The 23139-nt window shown below is 37.3% G+C and overlaps 1 protein-coding gene across 13 annotated transcripts in view; it reads left to right on the top strand.

Annotated features, from left to right (window-relative positions):
- Veph1 (ventricular zone expressed PH domain containing 1) overlaps positions 1-23139 on the top strand; it is a 297176-nt gene that overhangs the window by 214221 nt on the left and 59816 nt on the right. The gene's annotated exons all lie outside the window — the stretch shown is intronic.

The following is a 23139-nucleotide window of genomic DNA, read 5'->3' as shown; positions in this document are numbered from 1 at the left end:
TTGGTACATGGTAGGTATACAACACAATTACATTTCTCATGGGGAATTGTACCTTTACATAATGCATCTTGGTTCTTATTTTTTCCCCATTCCTAGCCTTCCCTTCATGCCCTGCACCTTTCCCTATTTACAAAGACTTTATTTCCATTTTTTCCATTTCTCATCATTTTTTCCTTTCCCTTCTTTCCTTTCCCCTGCCCCTCCCACTACCCCTACCACTTTGGACCTTTTCTTCCTATTTTGCATTATCGATTATTCATTCTAATCATTGGTACATTTTAGGTATACAATATAATGACATTCATCATTGGAAATTTGCACCTTTACATAGTCTCTCTTGGTTCTTATTTTTCACCCTTGCCCAGCCCCCCCTTCAACCCCTCCAGTCCTCCCTATTTACAAAGATTTTGTTCCTATTTTTCCATTTTCTCATATTAATCCCATTCCCTTCTATCCTTTCCCTTAGCCCTCCCACTTCCTTCCCCTTTGCCCCTTTTCTTCCTATTTCACATTACCTATTATACATTTAGACTTTATTTACACTTTCAGTTTCTCACACCAGAGAAACTATTCAGTATTTACACATGTGTGTCCTATTTATTTCACTTAAGAGTATGGCCTCAATGTGCATCCACTTAGCTATAAATGTCTCTAATTTCACATTTTTTATGGCTGAGTAGTACTCCATTTTATAAAAAAAACACATTTTCTTTATGCAGTCTCTAGTTGATGGGCATTTGGGCTGTTTCCAAGTTTTAGCTATTACAAACTGTGCTGCTATGAACATGGGCACACATATATCACTGTGGTATGATTCTTTTAATTCTTTGGGGAAGATCCCCAGCAGTGGAATAGCAGGGTCAAATGGGACTTCTAGTCCTAGTTCTTTGAGGTATCTCCATACAGATTTCCACAGTGCTTGCACCAGTCTACACTCCCACCAGCAGTGGAGCAGGGTTCCTCTCTCCCCACAGCACTGCCAGCATTTGTAATTGGTTGATTTCATGATAGCAGCCATTCTTTCTGGAGTGAAGTGGAATCTCAGCATTGTTTTCATTTGCATCTCTCGAATGACCAGTGTTGTTGAACATTTTTTCATGTATTTATTGCTATTTCTACATCTTTGTCTGAGAAATGTCTGATCATTTCAGATGCCCATTTTCAGATTGGGTCTTTAAATTTGGGTCTTTAAATTTTTAAGTTCTTTATAGATTCGAGATAGTAGACTTTTGTCTGAGGAAGAGCAGGTGAAGATTTTTTCCCACATTGTGGGTTGTCTCTTCACACTGCTGGTGGTTTCTCTTGCTGTGCAGAAGCCTTTTAATAAGAAGAGATCCCATTTGATGATTGTTTGTGCTAGTTCATGGGCAACTGAGGTTTTGTTCATAAAATCTTTTCCTACACTGATGTCTTCAAGGGTTCTACCTAACCTCTGTTCCAACTGGTTCAGAGTTTCTATTTTAATATTTAGATCTTTAATCCATTTGATTTTAGTTTAGTGCATGGTGAGAAATACAGGTCTAGTTTTAATCTTTGGCAAGTTGAAGCCCAATTTTTCCAGCACCATTTATTCAAGAGGCTATCTTTCCTCCAGCGCGTGTGTTTGGCTCCTTTGTCAAAGATGAGATGGCTGAGCGTGTCTGGCATTGTTTCTGCGTCTTCTAATCTGTTCCACTGGTCCTCAGGTCTGTTTCTTTGCCAGTACCATGCTGTTTTTATCACAGTAGCTTTGTAGTAGAGTTGCAGGTTGGGGATTGTGATACCCCCTGCCATGTCTCTGTTACCTAGAATTGCTTTTGCTATTCTGGGTCTCTTCCTGTTCTAAATGAATTTTTGGATTGTTTTCTCAAGGTCCATGAAGTATGCTGCTGGGATCTCAATTGGAATTGCATTAAATCTATATAGCAGTTTTGGAAGTATGGCCATTTTCACTATATTAATCCTTCCTACCCAGGAGCAGGGGATGTCTGTCCATTTTCTGATATCATCTTCAATCTCTCTTTTCAGAGTGCCATAGTTTTCATACAAGAGGTCTTTGATTTCTTTCCTTAGGATGATTCCTAAGTATTTCAGTTTTTTGGATGCTATTGTGAAAGGAATTATTTGCCCTATTTCTCTCTCAGTGAGTCTGCCATTGTTGTAGAGGAAAGCTATTGATTTTTGTGTGTTGACCTTGTAAGCAGCTACTTGACTGAATTTGGTTATTAAGTCTAGAAGACTTTTGGTGGAGTTCTTGGGGTCTTCTATATAGAGTATCATGTCATCTGCAAACAATGACAGTTTGACTTTTTCATTACCTATCTTTATTCCTTTTCTTTCTTTCTCTTGTCTAATTGCCGTGGCTAATGTTTTCAGAACTATGTTGAAGAAGAGTGGTGATAGTGGACATCCTTGTCTTGTTCCTGATTTTAGTGTGAAGGATTTCAGTTTTTGACCATTTAGTATGATATTGGCTGTTGGTTTTTCATAGATGGCTTCTATCAGTTTAAGGTAGAGACCATCTATTCCAATTTTTTGTAGGGTTTTTATCATGAATGCATGTTGGATTTTGTCAAATGCTTTTTCTGCATCTATGGAGATAATCATATGGTTTTTGTCCTTGGCTCTATTGATATAGTGTATTCCATTGATTGATTTTCGTATATTGAACCATCCCTGCATCCCTGGGATGAATCCCACTTGATCAGGATGTATGAACTTCTTGATGATCTTCTCCATTCTATTTGCCATTATCTTATTAAGGATTTTTGCATCTATGTTCATTAGCGAGATTGGCCTATAGTTCTCTTTTTCAGTTGGGTCTTTCTCTGCTTTGGGAATCAAGGTGATGCTTGCTTCCAGGAATGAATTTGGGAGTACTGTTTCCCTTTCCATTTCATTGAAGATTTTAAACAGTAGTGGCAGCAGTTCCTCTCTAAATGTCTTGTAGAATTCAGCAGTGAAGCCATCAGGGCCCAGGCTTTTCTTAGTTGATAAGTTTTTAATTACATTTTCAATTTCATTGGTTGATATTGGGTTGTTCAGAACTTTTAGGTCTTCTTCATTCAACTTTGGTAATTCATATATATCTAGAAATCTGTCCATTTCTTCTGTGTTGTCCATCTTATTGGCGTATAGGTTCTGGAAGTAGGTATTGATGATCCTCTGGATTTCTGCTGGGTCTGTTGTAATTTCACCCTTTTCATTCCTAATTGCATGGATTTCAGTCTTTTCTTTCCTTTTTCTGACAAGGTTGGCTAAAGGTTTGTCAATTTTGTTGATTCTTTCGAAGAACCAACTCTTGGCTTCATTGATTTTTTGTATCATTCTCTTAGTCTCTATTGCATTGATTTCTCCTCTGATCTTTATAATTTCTTCCCTTGTATGAGCTCTGGGGTTGTCCTTCTCTTCTTTTTCTAGAAGTCTGAGGTTCAGCATCAGGTTGTTCAATCGGGCTCATTCTGTTTTCCTAATATGCATATTCACTGCTATGAATTTTCCTCGTAAGACTGCTTTCATAGTGTCCCATAGATTCCCATATGTTGTACTGTCATTGTCATTTAATTGAAGGAACTGATTTCTTCTTTCATTTCCTCTGTGAACCATTGGTTATTCAGAAGTGTGTTGTTCAATTTCCATGTGTTTATGAAATTTTCTGAGTTTCTTTTCCTATGGATCTCCAATTTCATCGCACTATGGTCTGGTAATATACAGGGGATAACTTCAATTCCTTTGCACTTACTTAAACATGTTCTATGTGTGAGTATGTGGTGTATTTTGGAGAATGACCCATGTGCAGCTGAGAAGAATGTGTATTCTGATTTTGTAGGGTGGAACACTCTGTAAACATTTGTTAAGTTCATTTGTTCAAGAGTTTGATTGAGTTCTAGTATTTCATTACTTATTTTTTGTCTAGTTGATCTATCTATTTGTGACAGTGGGGTGTTGAGGTCTCCCACTACAATTGTATTAGTGCATATATGACTTTTCATGTCCATTAGTATTTGTTTTATATAGTTGGGTGCCCTAGTGTTTGGTGCATAGATATTTATGATTGTCATCTTTTCCTCTTGGATTCTTCCCTTTATAAGGATGTAGTGTCTTTCTTTGTCTCTCTTAATCAGTGTTGGTTTAAAATCTACTTGATCTGCCAAGAGGATAGCTACTCCTGCTTTTTTTCAGCTTCCTGTCCCATGGAGTATTGTTTTCTACTCTTTAACTTTCAGTCTATGAGTTTCCTTTTGAATTAAGTGTGTTTCTTCTATGCAGCATATTGTTGGATTTTGCTTCTTGACCCATTCTGCCAGTCTATTTCTTTTGATTGGTGAATTGAGACCATTAACGTTGATGGTTATAACTGAAACGTATTGACTTGTCATTGCCATGACTTTTTCTTTTTGTTGGCTTCTCCCCTTTTCCATTTAATTTCTTGTCATGCCAGATGGATTCATTCTGCTTTGCTTCCTGGGGTTGTGATCCTCAATGTCTGTTCCTAGGATATTGTGTAAAATTCTTGGGAGTGCTGGTTTGGTATTCACGAAGTTCCTAAGGTGCCCTTTGTCATGAAAGTATCTTATTTCTCCATCCATTTTGCAAGATAGTTTTGCAGGGTACATCAATCTGGGTTGGAAGCTGTTTTCTTTTAGGGCTTGGAATATGTCACTCCAAGCTCTTCTTGCCTTGATGGTTTGTGTTGAAAAGTCTGCTGTGATTCTGATGGGCTTTCCTTTGTATGTGATTTGTTTCTTTTTTCTCACTGCTTGTAGAACTTTGTTCTTCTGTTGGATTTCTGGAATCCTAACTATTTTATGCCTATGTGTAGATTTTTTTTTTATCAAGGCTATTTGGAGTCCTATATGCCTCACTTATCTGTATGTCAAGTTCTTTTCACCTGCTGGGGAAGTTTTCTGCCATTACTTCTGTGAAGTTTTTTTATGTCATCTGCACTCTCTCCTGTTTCTTCTTTGACATCAGTCTTATGTTATTCTTCTTTGCATCATCTAGCAGGTGCTGGATTGATTTCTCATGTTCCCATATAATTTTGAAGCAATTTTTCTTTTCCTGGTCATTAATTGCAATCTTATGTTCTATATCTGAAATTCTGTCCTCACACTGGCTCATTCTGCTGTGTAGACTTTCAGTGGAGGTTTTCATGTCCTGGAAATCTATTTGCATCTGTTTTATGGATTCCATTTGTTTCCTATGTTGGGATTCCATCATGTTCCTGAGCTCTTCTCTAGATTTATTAATCATGTCTTGCACTAGGAGCACAATTTCTCCTGTTATCTGAGAAATTATTTCTGATTTCATTTTTTCCAGATCCCGTTTTGTTGCCAGTTCAGGGGGTCCAGGTGGTTGAGTATCAGAGTGTTCCATCTCATTTCCCTTTGGGGTTGCTGTAGGTGATCTGGAAGTTGAATTTTGAGACTTATTTATGTGTTTTCTCATTTCGAATGGGCCAGGAGGCTGTTAGCACCTTCACAGATTACCTCCTCTGAGCTGGGTGAGGTGGGACAGGGGCCGGGAGCAGTGGTAGGGATGGTGACCCAAAAGCCCTTTCCTGTGGCCTGGGAGCAGCCGGATTGATGGTGGCTGGGAAACCCCTTCCTCTGGACCAGGAGCAGTGGGATGGTGGCTCAGAAGCCCCTCCCACTGGGCCGGGAGCGGTGAGAGGGATGGTGGCCTTGAAGCCCCTTCCTCTTGGCCAGGAGCAGCAGGACAGAAGGTGGCCCAAAAGCCCTTTCCTCTGGGCTGGGAGCAGCAGGAGTGATGGTGACTGGGAAGCCCCTTCCTCTGGGCCAGGAACAGCGGGACTCAGTACTGTGGTCTAGTGTTCTGGTGTCCTCTGCATCTTTGTAGTGTGGAACCAGGTGGCTGCCTGTCTGCAGCGGGGTAATTTGGTGTCTTCCTCGTGACTCAGGACCTCGGTAGGGCGTGCACCTTCCTTTCCTTATTATCAGATAATTATTAACTATTTTCATATGGTACCATAGTGGACTCAAGACAAAAAGATATCAGTACAAAATGTCACTGGCCTTTGAGGCCTTAGTCTCGGACTACCAGACTCCAAAACTGTGAGAAATTAATGTCTATTATTAACTACTCTTATAGCAACACAAACAGACTGAGACATAAAGGCTTACCGAAAGTTGAAAGTTTTAGGAAGAGGATGAGTTAAGGAAACATTAAGGAAGTCAAATCAACAAGACTTGATGCCTAATAAGAAAAACAGAAGAATGAAGGAAGACTCTAGGTGCATTGTTTGGCCAAATGGATGATGGCATTGACCTGAAAAATAGAGACTATGAAGAAAGCTGATGAGGGTTTGGAGAAGATAAAGCATTCTGGTGATGTTGGCTAGCTTTCTATCACTCTGACAAAATACATAAGATAAACAACTTATAAGAAAGGAAGATTATTTTGGTTCATGATTTCAGAGGCTTGGGACCTATGGTGAAGTGGTACAGCATGGTGACAGCACACTGAAGAAGAAACTACTCACCTCCTCCAACTGAGAGGCAAGACAGGAAAGGGCTGGTGTCCCAACATCCTCTTCAAGGACACACCCCATTGACCTAATTTCTTTCCACTAGGTCTCACCTCCTAAAGGCTCCACCACTTCCCAGTAGCACCACAAGCTGGTGACCCACCCTTTAACACATAGACATTTGGGGGACATTTCACATTCAAAGTATAACATTGGTTTACATACTTTGGTGCTTGGAATTCTGGTATAGACCTTAGAAAGAAAGACATGGCTGGCAGTATAGATGTGGAAGTCACAAAATAGCACCTGATATCATGGCAGTAGGCTGGGTCACTCAAAGGGAGTATTTATATGGAGAGTGGAGAATGGTTATTGATCTCTTATAGCAAATATTACCAACTTGTGTCTGTAAGCCCTTTCCAGATTCAAAGATTCTGGTTACTCACATATTGATATCAAGAAACCCCAGTAATAAGTATTGGATGCCTCCTGGACAAACCAGAGGTTCTGAGATTATAGGATCATGGTCTCTGTCCTACTTTTACTTCGTTGTTATTGTTGACACAAAAAATGTTTATATTAATGGGGATCATGTGATATTTCAATACATGTGTGATGTTCAAATCAGGGTAAGCATATCTATCTCCTCAAACATGTATCATTCCTTTTTGTTTGTGATGAAAACATTAAAATCTTTTTTTCTAGCTTTTTTGAAATATATAGCACATTGTCACTATCTGTAGTCTCTCTACTGTAAAATAGAAAACAAGAACCTATCTCTTTTATCTGATTATAACTTGGTACCATTTAACCAACATTTCTCCATCCTTCCCTGCCTTTTGTCTTGTTATTAAGGAGGGGGAAACATGTCAATATTAAGTAAATTCAAGGTAAAAGCAAGTAGCAAGCTCACTAATAAAAAAATGTTGTAATGTAAAACTAATTCAGTCTCTCTTAGGTGGGGAAGAAGTGTAACAGGATGAGAAATGGGTGGGATTAATCAGAAGTTTATTTGTAAAGGCCAGTAAGATACTAAAGATATATCCAGCTATTCCATCACTGTGTTGGTTTTGGCTTAAGAATGCAACATGCAGTATTAAAAACAAAGGAAATGCCACAATTGCATCAGTGTAAAGTAAAATGGAATTTTTTGCATATTTCACCCAAATTTTCATTGTTGCATCATGTTTAAAGACAATGTTTCAAATTCTCATAAAATTTTCCTTGAGAACTGTATTTTTACAGAGGCAACCAGTGAATTAAAATTTGGCAGGCTGTTTCAAGTCCTAAGAGATTAAAAAAAAAAAAACTTGGTAACTAGTTTTGTACTTGCTTACAAGTAGACTTACTCATATTTCTTCTGTTTCATACCAATAAATATTCCTCTAGAGAAAAGTTAACTATAATCAGCATTTTATATTTAAAGTTTCAAAATTTTATTCATGAGTAATAGAAAAATTTTTATAGAGAGAAGCTCAGCCAGTCCCAGAACCTGGAAGGAAGCTCCCTGCCTCCATCCCAGGCTCCTAGGGAAGAGAAGCTCAGCCAGTCCCAGCACCCAGAAGGAAGCTCCTCACCTCTATCCCAGGCTCCTAGGGCAGAGAAGCTCTGCTGTCCTAGCACCCGGAAGGAAGCTCCCCACCTCCATCCCAGGCTCCTAGGGCAGTGAAGCTCAGCTGGTCCCAGCACCTGGAAGGAAGCTTCCCCGCTGACATCCCAAGCTCCTAGGGCAGAGAAGGTGAGCTACGTGGGTGCTAGAAGCAACCCCCCCACCCCGTGGAAATGAGAAGACACATAAACAAGCCTCAAAACCAGACTTCCAGATCACCTACAGCAACCCCAAAGGGAAACGAGATGGAACACTCTGATACTCAACCACCTGGACTCTCTGAACTGGCAACAAAAGAGGATCTAGGAAAAATTAAAACAGAAATAATTACTCAGATAACAGCAAAGATTTTGCTCATGGTGCAAGAAATGATTAATAAATTTAGAGAGGACACAGATTAAAAAAATAGAAGATCTGAGGAACATGATGGAATCCCAACATAGGAAACAACTGGAATCCATAAAACAGATACAAACAGATTTCCAAGAGATTAAAAACTCCATCGAAAGTCTGCACAGCAGAATGAACCAATGTGAGGATAGAACTTCACATATAGAAGATAAGATTGCAATTAGTGACAGGAAAAGAAAAATTGCTTTAAAATTGTAAGGGAACATGAGAAATCAATCCAGCAGCCGCTAGATGATGCAAAGAAGAATAACACAAGACTGATTGGAGTCAATGAAGAAAGAGGAGAGAGGGCAGATGACATAAAAAAACTGTTCACAGAAGTGATGGCAGAAAACTTCCCAAGCAGGGGAAAAGAATTTGACATACAGATAAGTGAGGCATATAGGACTCCAGCTAGCCTTAATCAAAAAAAATCTACACATAGGCATATAATAGTTAGGATTCCAGAAATCCAACAGAAGAATAAAATTCTACAAGCAGTGAGAAAAAAGAAACAAATCACATACAAAGAAAAGCCCATCAGAATCACAGCAGACTTCTCAATGCAAACCCTCAAGGCAAGAGCTTGGACTGATGTATTTCAAGCCCTAAAGGAAAACAGCCTCCAACCCAGATTGATGTACCCTGCAAAACTATCTTTCAAAATTGAAGGAGAAATAAGATACTTTCATGATAAAGAGCACCTCAGGAACTTCAGGAATACCAAACCAGCACTGCAAAAAATTTTAGACAATACCCCAGGAAAAGACAATGAGGATCACAACCTCAGGAAACCCAGCAGAATGAATCCATTGGTCATGACAAATGCAAAGGGGGAGAATTCAACAAAAAGAAAAAGTCATGACAAGGCTTTTAAAACTTTTGACTTCTTCTCCCTAATGATCATATAATTCAATCTTGTTATTGTGCTTATTGGTATTTTTCTGATTCTAGAGTTGCACACCATTCCTTGTGCTGTACTGGCTATTTATCATCTTCTTATGTCTACATTTTAATTGGGTTGTCTATTAATGAGCTCAAAGAATTCTTTATATATTCTGCTCATAGGTTATATGCATTGTAAATATGGTCTATTTAAGGACTACTTTTCATTTTAATGATGTCATTTAAAGTTCTAAATTTTGATGGAATCTCATTTATCAATTTTTTTCTTTTATACATCATGTCTTTTGTATCCTAGGTAGTTCTTGCCTACCCTGAATTCATAAATATTTTCCCTTATAATTTCTTCTTAAAGTTTTATACTTTTAGGCTTTCTTATTTAGGTTCATAGATCCCTTCAAGTTATTTTCATGTATGGAAAAAAAAAGGGTTGAGGTTAATTTTTTATATACGGATACCAGGTGTTCTGGTGCCGTTTGCTGAAGACACTATCTCTTCCTCGGCTCTTGATCAAGTTTATATTCTATAAAATGCTAATGTTAAATAATCTTTCAAAACTCATTGGACCATATATGTGTGGTTCTATTTCTAGATTCTCTGTTTTATTCCAATGATCTATATGTCTTTTCTTATACCAACACTGCCTTGATTACTGTAGCTTTAGAAGTCTTAAAATTGGGTGCTACACATCTTCCAACACTGTTTTTGGCTTTTCTGGGTCCTTTGTACTCCTATATAACTTTTAAATTTCAATATCCAATTCTTCATTTATAGCAAGTATACACAGACCTGAATTTTTATATACACCCTGTGTTTTCTAATCCTGCTAAATTCAAGTACAAGTTCTAGGGGCTCCTAGAGATTTCTTAGTATTTTCTCCATAGATGATCATTTCATCTACATATAAAGACTTTGCTTCTGCTGTGCCAATCCTATCCTAGTTGTGTCATTTTATTGCCAGAGTATTTTGGTGGGGACTAGGTTTCAAAGTTTAGTGGACAGATAAAGAGTAAGCATATCTGCCCTTGTTCCCCACCTTAAGGAGAAAGCACTGTATCTTCTCCATTCATATAAGGCATTCTCACTGGAAGTATGGAGTACATGTCTTTAATTTGTTGAGAAGTTTCTGTTCTACTTCTAGTCTCCTGATAGCTTTTACCATGAACAGCTGTAGAATTTGGTCCAATACTATTTCTCCAACTAGTGACAGGATCATATGGCTTTTTCCTTTCCTCTGTTAAAATGATGACTTTTGGGGGTGGATCTTCCAATGCTGAACCAACACTGCCATCCCTATAACAAAACCACTTTCTACATCCTGCCAGATCTGACTTCTAATAGTTTGTTTTGTTAAACAAATTTCTATCTATGTTCATACTTTTTTCTTCTGTTATCTTTATCCAATTTTAGGATTAGCACAATGTTGAGTTCCTAAAATGAGGGGAGAAGTGTTCCTTCTTTTTTCTGCTTTAATTGTTTGATATAATTTATCAGTTAAAATGTTTATGAGCCTGCTGTTGTCATGTAGGTAGGTTTTCAAGCTAGGAATATACTTTCTTTAATAGGTGCTTTTCAAATTTTATATTTCCTCCAGAGTTAGTTTCATTAATTTGTCTTTTAAGTTACTTCTTATAAGTTGTCAAATTTATTTCAAAAAAGATTTTTGTAATATGCTTTCTATATCCTTTTAAATTTTGTAAAATCTGTGGTAATGTCTCCTAGATCTTAATATTGTAATTTAAAAAATGTATAACTGATATTGTGTAACAGAAAGAAAAGGTCTAAAAGAGCAGGGGAATTGGGAGGGGTAGGGGAAGGGAAAAAAGGGAAAGGAAAAAATATGAGAAGAGGAAAAAAATGGAAACAAGGTCTTTGCAAATAGGGAAGGGTGGAGGGGGTGAAGGGAGGGCAAGGGAAGGGGAAAAAAAATAAGAACCAAGAGACTCATGTAATGGTAGAAGATCCCAATGATGAATGTAACTGTATTTTATACCGAAAATGTACCAATAAAGTTAATGGGGGGAAAAAAATTTTATATTTGGAATGTACATTATGTAGCAAATTTATCTGCCCAGAAATTTCTCAGTCTGATTTTATCCTATCTTTTATGAAATGCTGTGCACACTAAATTCAAAATAGCTGTGAGAATTGTACAGTCTGATTTATTTTTACCATATAGATGTAGATGTATATATACTAATGTATATGTTTATACACACTGATATGTGTATATATGTATATACACATACACAGACACACTAGTGATTTCAAAGTGATAAACCTTTGTGTGTCTGCTGCTATATGGAGATTCACTTCACCCAAGTAGAAGCAGGAGCTTAAGGACAGGGAAGATACTTCTGAAAAAATGCCTGAGTATCTACAGTGTAACAGTTTGGTGGGTTTGTTATTATATTGGTTTTTAATAAAATCTTGGAATTTTAGAACTGAAATTTATTATAAAAGTTATTAAATTGCAAACATCCTGAGAGAGGAAAGACAAGGTTTAATATCCTTAAGATAAGTTCATGCAAGCCAATAACATGGGCTCAACGGAGACTAAGACCTGAATATATATTCATTCTCAGTAAATGTACTGAAAGCTACAATAACAAGTTACTCTTTTTAATCCATTTTAATTCATTTTTTAAAATACAATAATCAGTTCTGGCTAGAGCAAGAGAGTTTAGACACATATTTCAATTGGAGCGTAAATTATTTCAACATTTCTGAAAAGCAATTTAGCAATGCAATTCAAGAGTTTTAATGTTCCTATCCTTTAATGTGTGATACTATTTCTATGCCTCTGCTGTAAAGAAATAATCTCAGGGCCGGGGATTTAGCTCAGTGGTTTCACCACCTGCTGTGCAAGCTCAAGGACCCGAGTTCGATCCCCGGTACCAAAAAAAAAAAAAAAGAAAAGAAATAATCTGACATGTGCACACAACTTGAGATACACGCACACAAAAAGAATCGCAGAATGATTCATAAATACCTTTAATGTCTAACTACGAGAGAATAAAATAATTATACATGTATCCAAAAGAATATTAAGAAACCATAAAAATCATATTTATGATAAATATTTAATAATATGAAACAATAATAACAAGGATATAAAATTATTTATATAAAGACTGTTATCTGGAGAACTGCCCATTGAAACAACCAAGTGGAAATGTGCAAAAATATTAACAATGGTTGAAGAGATTATCACTTTTAAATTTTTCTTCAAGTGTGTATTTCTTTTATAGTCAAGAAAAAAATTACTTTATGGCTTTATATTACCAAACTCTAATGAGTTTACTTAAAATAAACATTTTAGAAAGAGGAGGAAAGCTGGTTGATTTATTGAAGAAATGAGGAGGAACTCGTGAGCAACTAGAGAGTATTACTCATAATTCCCTTCCAGTAATTGTGCTGCCCAGTCCTTCAGAGACATCAGAGGAGTTGAGGGGTTGCTAATAGAAGAGAATTTGAGACAGAGAGAGAGAGAGAGAGAGAGAGAGAGAGAGAGAGAGAGAGAGAGAGAAAGAGAGAGTACTTTTATTGACACACATGTTCCAGTTCCCAGAGCATGGGGAAATTCCATAAGTCATGGAAATGAAGTCTCAAAACTATGTCCATTTTGGAAACAACAAAAAAAATTAAGTTAAATTAAGTTTACTGTTGAAATGAATTGTGCCCCATCTGGCTACCATTTGGAAATTTGCTTTCAGTCCACACTGCTACAAACACACTTGACAGTTCCCAGGGTAATTGGCTGGAGTGTTGAAGCATAAATAAAACTGAAGTGCCAGTTCTGGTGGAACAAAAGGAGACCTTCTGATCCTCCCAAAGGACGTAGTGATTTGAGTTAAGGTGTTAATGTGCTTGAATAAATAAATGCACAAGTAAGTAAACAAAGACTGGGTTTATTATATATAGAATGTAATGATTCAAAGTCTAATGGAAATTTAAGTCTTCATATGTGATGCAAAATACAAGTGTTGTGGCAGTTCTGCCTCCAGAGAGCAGTGTGAAGCAGTGCCTGGATAAGGTGTGAATAAGAATCTGTCCAAACAAGCCAGTCTTGGGGCTAATCCAGTGACTAAGGAATAAACTAAATGAGGACTATAAATCATGATAGGAACCAGAGGCAAGGGGTTTGAGAGAATGGATTGAAGGTGGAATGTGTATGCCAATGCAAATATCTGGTACACTCCTTGCTCAGGGAAGGACATAGTTGAGAAGATGTTGGACCTTAAAATAGAGTTAGAACTTTTAAAAGAAGGATAAAGAGGAAGTGTATGTGTGTGTGTGTGTGTATGTATATATATATATATATATATATATATATATATGTAGGAAGAACAGCATAAGCAATAACATGGAGATGAAAAGAAGTCACAGTGAAACCATGATAAATATGCCTCTAAGTTCATTCATTCACTCAAATATTTTTTGTGAGTGGCTGCACTATGCCCACCACTGTGTAAAATCATAGTCTCTGCCCTGATAGAAACAAGCAACACACTAGCAAACAAATACATGATTCTATGCTGATACTGTTTTTTAAAAATGCGTGATAAAAATGAGCATCTGCTGAATGGTCAAGAAAGGCTTCTCTAAGCAGATGTCAGGTTAAGTCCTCCTGACAGAGAAAAATTTGCACAAAGGTTCTGAAAACAAGCAACAACAACAAAAAAGAAGCATAAGGAAAATAGAAAGCTCTGGTATATTTTGCATTCTTCTCCAAATCTAAACCACATCCCATCAGAAAAAAATTTTTGAGCAAGGACCTTCAATATGTATAAAATTATTTACTTGTCAACTATATACCTCTATTATTTTACATACTTGACTTTCCATTATAAAACATACTCAAAATAGAAAATTTAAAGGATGAGATGAAAATCTCAATACCATTAGCAAGCAGGGGAAATGCAAATCAAAACTACAATGAGATATCTTCATACCTCAGAATGGCTGTTATCAAATGATTGAAAAAGAATGTTGATGAAGATATGGAGAAAAACTCAGAACTACTGAGAGGAATATAAATTAATACAGCCATTATAGAGAACATTTGGAGGTGCTTCAAAAAACTAAAATAGAACTACTATATGATCCATCTATCCCATCTCAGGCTATGTATGCAAACCCTGAAATCAGCATACCCAAGAAATAGCTGTATGCACATGTTTATTATGGCACTCTTCAACAATACTACTGCATGTCCATGTTTATTGTGTCTTTTCCTGGCTGTCTCAATGTTCTGAATCCATTCAAAGAATTTATAGCAATTTCTGTCAAATAATATTATGGTGTCCTCATTCACCTTGTTCACCAGATCTGACACCATGCGACATCTGGCGACAAAATGACCATGAAAGGTCAATGTTTTGAATTGGTTGAGGAGATCAAGATAGCCACAGTGGTACAACTAAAGACACTCTCAAAAGAGGCTTTTCAGAACTACTTCAGAAAGTCCAAAAACAATGGGATAAATGTGTTCAAAGAAAGGGAGAATATTTTGAAGAGCTTTAATGGCAAGGTATCTTTTACTGTAATCATTTTTTAAAATTTAAGCATTCACCTTATTTTTTATTATACCTGTCAACTACAGCAAAATGAATGGAATGGAAGACATTATGTTAAGTGAAAAAAAACCAGACACAGAACGACACTGTATATTCTTTCTCATATATGGAAGCTCAAAAAACAACCTAAATGTAGAATAGTGATTACTAGAGACTGGGAAGGGGAGGTGGAGAATAAAAGGTTGGATAACAGGTACCAAAATACAGTTAGATAAAAGGAATAAGATCTGGCATTCTATAGCACAGAACAATGACAATAGTTCACAAAACCCATTATTTATTTTATTAAGATCTAAAAGAGAAGAGCACAGAATCTCTAAACATAAAGAAACGGTAAAGGGCCAGGGATTTAGCTCAGTGATCCCACCACCTGTCTCACAAGTCCAAGGTCCCAAGTTTGATCCCCAGTACCAAAGAAAAAAAGAAATGGGAAAGACAGGGAAATGTTAATTACCCCGATTTGCTGTATCCATGTTTTGAAATATAACACTGTACCCCACTAATATGTATAATTAGAGGTGCTAACAAAAATAAATATTTTTAAAAGAAAAATAAATGAAAATGAAAGTTCTACTATTTTCCTCTTCCTACATCACAGTGAATGGTCATGCCTACCCTGGAATGAGCATACTCCCCTTCCACAGCACTGGAAGAAGTGAAAGAATCAGGTAGGAGACAGTGGATAAAGGGGAGAGTGAAGGCTAGAAAGTGGGTCTGAGGAAATCCACCCCTGGCCTAGTAGACAGATGGCAAAAAGCTTGGCTTTTATTGCAGTCCATAGGAAGCCACTGAAGAATTTTGAGCAAAAGACAATACCCTGTCTTAGTCTGTTCAGGCTGCTATAAGAAAACTTCATGAACTGGGTGGCTTATAAACAACAGAAATTTATTTTTTATCATCCTGGAGGCAAGGAAGTCCAAGATTAAGGGAGACTCAGTATCGGAGGAGGCTCCACTTTCTGGCTCATAGACAGCACCTCCTCACTCTATGCTCATTTGTCAGAAAGGGCAAGGAAACTCTCTGGGGTCCCTTCTGAAAAAGCACTAGTCTGATTCATGAATTTTTTAGTCCCAAAGCCTCATCTCCAAACACTATCACCTTAAAGGTTAAGATTTGAACATATGAGTTTGAAGACGCAGTGGGGGATATAAGCTTTCAGTCCCTCACACCCAGCTCATTATTAAGTGATCACTCAGACTACTATGGAGATTACATCAGAAAAGGGCTTCTGTGGTTTGAATATGGATTGAGTGTCCCCACAGGTTCATGGGCTGAAGGTGTGGCCCTCGGTGTGACAATGAACCTTTAAGAGGTAGGGCCTAGTGAAAGGTAATTAGGTCATGGAAACCTTGCCATCTGAAGGAATCAACACTAATCTTGATGACTGAGCTTGTTCTCATGACAGCAGATCTGAGGTGACACAGAAATTGCTTTTCCCGAGCCACGAATCAGCTATTCATGTGCAGAGATGGAGTTCACTCGGACTTGAGCACGGGACCCTTGGCGAAGCAGTAATAAAATGGTGAAATGTCTCTAGATAAGAGAGAAGTATGTTTGAGAAGATGGAGGTTAAAGATGCAGAACAAAGTGAAAAGTTTAAAATGCCATTAGAAAGAAGCATCTACTCATTAAAAAAAAAAAACAATATGGGAAACAGAAATACGATCTTTGGAGCCCAGGAAAAAAAAATCATGATTATTTTCTGAGTGAAAAAAACATGGATTCTCTTCATACGAACCTTCTCTCATCCTCCCAGCCTCAACGCATACTGTGCAATCCCCCTCAGAACCAATCATAAGCACATCCATCATGCAGCTGGCCAAAGTTAAGGAAAACAGGCAATAGCCAAGAAGGCCAGAGGAGGGTAACTGACTGTGGCATATTTCCACCATGCTCTGTGGATAAGACTCATAATGCTGGGTGACACCAGAAAAGCTTAAGCACAAGATGAGTTATCACAGTTTATGCAGTATCGGTGGACCCTATGCCACAGCCACACAGTGGTTCAACTGGGATTAACATAATTGATATAAGAAGAGAGGTTCGAAGATAAGAACTCCTTGAGAGGAATAACATCAACCTTAGAGACTTCTACAAGCATGGCTTTTATTGATGCCTTAGGACCAATGAGTTTGGAAGTCCAGCCAAATTCTAAACTTTGCCTCCCCAAACACTAACTAATTTGAGTTCATTTCTTTCCCTTCACAGCTATCCATCAAGATCCCTCGTTTAAACAATTCTGCATACATAATCCATTATATTAAGTGATTGCACATTGAACCTAATGCACCTCACCACTTAAAACCAGGGTGTTTTTTTTTTCATTGTTGTACACAGGTCTGTTGTTTTATAGTCTTTGTTTCTTAAAACTTACACTCCCCTTGGAAAATTATTATCCTTACATTTTGGTAATGAATATATACTATTCATGTCTCCCTAACAACTGTCCATATATACTACACTTCTGTTATATATATATACCTTTTAAAAAGTTTTAAACTGCCATAGAAATGTTTTCTCAGTTTAGTTGAAATCCTGGTTTATCATATGTATCATGTTTCCTCCATGTTTCACAAGCCAGACCGTCCCATAATGAAGCATGTCCATTTTACTACTGTCATGAACATTCTTTCACAGTCAGCCAGATGTTCTGCATCAGTCAAGGAAATTAAGAAAAAAAATCTTTAGAAAATAGTTAACAAAATAACTCTATTCCTAGGGGAATAGAGGTATGCAGTCCCTCAGAATGTCTGCTCTAATTCAATGTGGTTTAGGTTCTTTTCTTAAAAAATTCAATGCATGATTATTTTTTCCCTTGTTGTTATCATGGGTTTTGCGTGAATGACTACAAACATTGGGCACTAAACTGTTAGAATAAACAGCACCCCTGTTCATTCATCATCAAAGTGTAGCAGCCAGAAACTCAGAATCTGGGCTGGAATCCTGCCTCCATCGCTTACTTAGCACCTCTTTAATCTAACTCCTCTGTGTCTCGGGTTCTTCACCTGAAAAATGCAAAACATCACAGTTCACACTTCACAGGGATGTTGTGAGATTTAAAAGACATAATGCATGCAAAACTCTTGGAAGAGTGAGACTGGCACACAGTAAGAACTCAACAAATGGTACCTAGTATTATTTTATTTCAATTCCTCTGCAAGTCTCCTCCAAACAAAATGAGTGATTGCCTCAGCCATGTTCCCATAATCTTTTATCAATATGTCAATAAAGTAGTCAATACATGTGGAGTTGTTTGATCTTAATGTTTCTGTTCCTCCCATAGTCGGTCAGGGCCTTCCTATTCATTTCTGTATCCCCATGCTCTCAGGCAGAGCAGCTACTCAGTAAATATTTTGTCACTAAATATTCACAGTCATGACAAAAATTTCACATTTTGAGAAAATTTTATTTTAACAAATAACCCAGAATTTACCTGGGCCAGGAACATTATAAAAAGAAACTGCTCAAACTGAATATAGGTTCTCATAGTAAAAGCTGGGTTTTATGGAGGTAATGAGACTTGTATCTTATATTTTTTTACATTGTGATACATATGCTCTGAAAAGAACTTCTAAAGAGACTTCTAAAAAGGTATTCGGCAGAAGCTATCACTAAAATATCAGTAGTCATCCAACTTTAACACGCACTTCAAAGTATAAATTTTAGTTTTTACCTAAACATATCATAACAATTCATATATCACAATACTAGTGATAACAAGAAAGAGAATACTCAGTGGAATTATTTGCTTTTAATTTTAGAACCTGGACATTGCATGTGGATTAGCAAACTTTGGGTTCTAAGAACACATTACCTTCTTCCCCTTAGGGATTACAGGAGTATGGAGTAATCTTAATTTTATTTGAATTCAGTATACAAATATTTCCTATAATGTAATTATTTTTCAATACTTTTTGCATTTCTATACTATGCTCGATACAATTTTGGGCTCTTGTTAAAGACCAATATGAATGGAAGAGGGTTTTTTTTGCTTTTTTGGGGGGGTACTGGGGATCGACCTTGGGACCTTGCGCTCACTAGGCAGGCGCTGGAACCACTGAGCTAGATCCCCACCCCTATTTTTTAAAAACCTCTCTGCTAAATGACAGTCCATGGAATCATTTGGTGCCCTGTTTCAGGATCTGATGATTGCACCTACCGATGAATAGTCCTCCTTATAATGAACCTAAATTCCTCAGGCTGCTTATCAGCCCCTTCCCCCATGAACTGTCAGCAGAGCTGAGCACAGCATTACATCACTGCCTTCTCTAGTGTTGATTCCCCCAGTAGGGACTGTCAGAGTCCCTGAGGAGCTTGTTAGAAATGCCAGTCCCTGGGGCTTCTGAAGATCTCACAAATGGTACTTGCTGGGGTAGCCTCCTGACACTGCATCTTTGACAAGTAATCCTGATAATTCCAGGGCTGAAGTTCCCACAGCCAGCTCTTAGGAAATACCAGAATACAGGCAAAGGCAGTTAGAACCCAGCTGACTCGACTTGAGTCCCATCTCCACAACCAGCATGCTCTGCAAGTCAGTTTATCTCACTGCAGCTCCATTTCTTCATCTGTGGACTAGAAACAAGTCCACCTCCTCTGCAGCACTGTTAGAAAAGTGAGATGAGATGATGCATTAGTCAAACAACTAACAGAGTTCCTGGCATAGAGCAAGTGCTCTATGAACCACAGCTATAAAACTATTATTTCATAAAACTTCAAGGCTGTCATTAATTCACCTGTTTAGTCATCTCTTTTCTGGATTTAAATACCTTTGTGGCTCGGCTTTGAATTTTTTTACCTTTTTTCACCTCCTTAGTAAGACCTGAATGCTATGCTCTGTGTCTGATCAGAACCCAGGTTCCTCATTACTGTCCGGTGTGGGTGTCTAATTATTCCCTAAATGGGCATCCCTCATTACACCCTTTCATTTTGGGGCCTCATTAGACTGCTGCATTGGCCCACCTTGTTATTTCCATCCTTTCACCAATGTCCCTTTATAATGCACTGCCTTTCAGTCCTCATATCTTTTTTACCCATTTCTTTATTCATAGCATTAAATCCTTCCTTTTATGTTTGTCATTATTCCCTTCTTTCTACACAGCTCATTACACCCTTCCATCTGCGAACTTCATTATGCCATCCCATTTTTATCTCATTATGTCCTCATCATGCACATGTTATTTGCTAGCTCTTCTATTCATGCATAGCAAGGCATTCTTTTTCTCTGCTTCTTATCACAATGTGCCCTTTCCACCCTCCCCATTTAATGTTCCCATTTGTGAATCACATTGTACCCCCAATGCCTTTATCATTACCCTCATCCATTTATGCATTTCATTACACCATTACCCGTGCACATTTCTATGTGCTTTTCTGCTTGTATATCTCATTGTGGCCTCCATCAAGCATGTGCATGTCATTACTTCCCTTTGAAATGTTCACATTGCATTATATCCTTCCATGTTTGCATCTCATTACATCCAGCACTCCCAGATTTGACAACAAACTAACAAAAACAGACAGATAAGTATGTTGTTTGCTTTTAGAAAAGTAAATATATTTTTCAGGCACCTAACATCAGTGTTTCTTAAACAAGTCATTTCAGAAAGATTTACATGCATTTATCTAGCTAAGAGATAAAAAAGAACTACATTTTATATGCCTAAAAGGGGGCTTCTGATCTTGCTTTTTTCAAGTCATCTTTATTTTCACTACTTTTTTATTCTCTATAATTTACACAGTAGTATAATTACCCATGAATTGATTCTTGCAACAACTCTCTGAAGTTTAGGAATCACAGCCATTTTGCAGGAGCACATTGGGAACCCCCCAAAACAAGATATATTCCCAAGAACTGCTAGTGAATGTCAGTGACAAAGCTTGAACTCTAATCTTCTGGCTCTAAAACCTATGCATATTATTTATACTGTTCCAATTTTTTTGGCATTAAAAAAATCTCATTTTCAAGTATCATCACCATCATTTAACCCATTCTATAATACATATATAGAGCTTGGTGTCAGCACACTTTAGGTTTGCTTTAGTTTCTAAACAAAACTTTCATGCCTGTTTCTTTACCTCCAAGGTTGAAGAGTTAGATTAAAAGAAAACTTTAACACAGAAACTTCTGGCACAGATAGGTGAAAAACTCAGGAAAAAAAAAGATGGTTCTTTGGTGAATTTCACCAACAAGACCTGCCTTATATAAGCAAAATAAGAAGACTCCTCTTTGGGTGTTATGAGGGGTACCAAGGAAACCCCACACACATACCTGTCTTCTTCATAGATTGTGACCCTGTCAGTTTCTTTGCTTCACTGAGCTGTTCTCTGCCTCATTTTTTAAATTAAATTATGAAATACTGCTGGGGATTTAGCTCAGTGGTTCCGCCGCCTGCCTTGCAAGCACACGGTCCCGAGTTCAATCCCCAGCACCAAAAAATAATTATGAAATACTTCATAAATTTAGAAAAGTATAGAAATATGACACCCATCGCCATCACAAGATAAATATTTGCATTTCCATATTTGTTTCCATATCTCCCTTTACAAAAAGAAACTGTTGCACATACTCTTTGAAGGTTGGTGTTTATTACTTCCATGAATTTTTTATCATTTAAAATGTTTACTTATGTATTATCATATTATATTATCTTTTGCAGTGTGCTTTCTGCATTAAACATTATGCTTTTAAATATATTTGTTTATGCATGTAGAATTAGCTCACTCATTTTAGCATCTTAACATTTTCCATTTTGTAAATAGACCATAGTCTACTTTATCCATTTCTCTTAAATTATTGTTCACATCTTCCTTCATCAATATTATTTCACCAGTGCTTAGATCTCACCTCTATCTGTTGCATGACTAAATAGAGATATTTGAAATTCCAGCATTTTGGGAAGTGATGCCTTCTCTCTACATTCATGATAGAATCAATTTTATCCCCTCTTTCACTATTCCAAGTAGTAAATACATCAACAAAATGATAGTTCTTAAAATAAAGCTAGATCCTGGCCAAATAGTAGCATACATTAGTATATTAAAATACTGCACCTAAAAATGGTGGTCTGATTCCCAGAACTTGAAATGTTACTCACCAGCAAGAGGCAGTAACAATAGAGAAAAATGAATTGTTTTTATAGAAATGTGATTGGTTTTTGCCATAATTTAAGAAGCAATTGTTTAAGAAGTCTTTGGAGACTCTTGGAAGTATCAGATGCAATCAGATCCCATTTATTGCTGGTCTACCAAAGCACATCCTACCTCAGACATACGAAAGGATCATGGATAGTAATTCTTCCAGAAAATTCAGAGCCTATATAGACTTTCCATTGTTTTGTGAAAAAAGAAATCTTCATGCTCTGCTGGTAGGAATGTAAACTGGTCAGTCATCTTGGAAAGCTATTTGGCAGAACTTTTGTGAATAAGGATATGCACAGTGCTAAATTTTTAATCTCATGCAAACAAGGTTTCTGGAACAGAGCAGATAATTATTTTCTTGCAGCAAATAATCCTGCCAGTTCATTTTTGCCTGAGTTAGCCCTGGGGCAACATAATAAGAATCAGATAGCATCCTGTACATATATTGTAGACAAGGAACACTGAGGATGTAACTATGGGTATTTATACAAGGGAGGAACAGCTGCCCTCCTACACCTTCTGAAAAGAGAGAACATCTTTGCTCCTTGGGAAGGTGTCTGGGTTTGTATTTTCATCCTTTAGAAAGTAAATGAACTCTCTGGGAACTCGGGGAGGGGTGGAATAAGACTAGTGTCTCCGGGCAAATACATTTCCAAAATTTGCTGGATCTCATCCCTACCTTGAAACATAAAAACATACCTCAGGAAAATAAATCTTTCTAGATAATCTCCCACTTTCTAGTCATTCATAAATTCACTTCTAAAGTTTGTTCTTTTAGCTCAGGTTTCAATAAAATTTGCTCAGAAAGCTCCAACTTTTAAATTTTTATTTATATATTACATTATTCCATGTATCTTTTTCAGTGTGCATTCTACACTTAACATTATGCTTTTATTTATTTATTTATTTTTTGTACCAGGGATTGAACCCAGGACCTTGCCCTTACAAGGCAGGCGCAGTGCCACTGAGCTAAATCCATGCCCCATAAAATATATTTTTATGTGTGTAGAGCTAGCTCACTCTGCAGAAACCCCAAAGTATCTTCTCTACAGTCT

The sequence above is a fragment of the Heterocephalus glaber genome, unplaced genomic scaffold (genome assembly GCF_053883595.1).
Source record: "Heterocephalus glaber isolate CG9 unplaced genomic scaffold, H.glaber_assembly_v1.0 deba00001504, whole genome shotgun sequence".
In the NCBI taxonomy this organism is placed as follows: domain Eukaryota; kingdom Metazoa; phylum Chordata; class Mammalia; order Rodentia; family Bathyergidae; genus Heterocephalus; species Heterocephalus glaber.
Note: the sequence above shows the minus strand (reverse complement) of the source record. Positions and strands in the feature narration are given on the sequence as shown.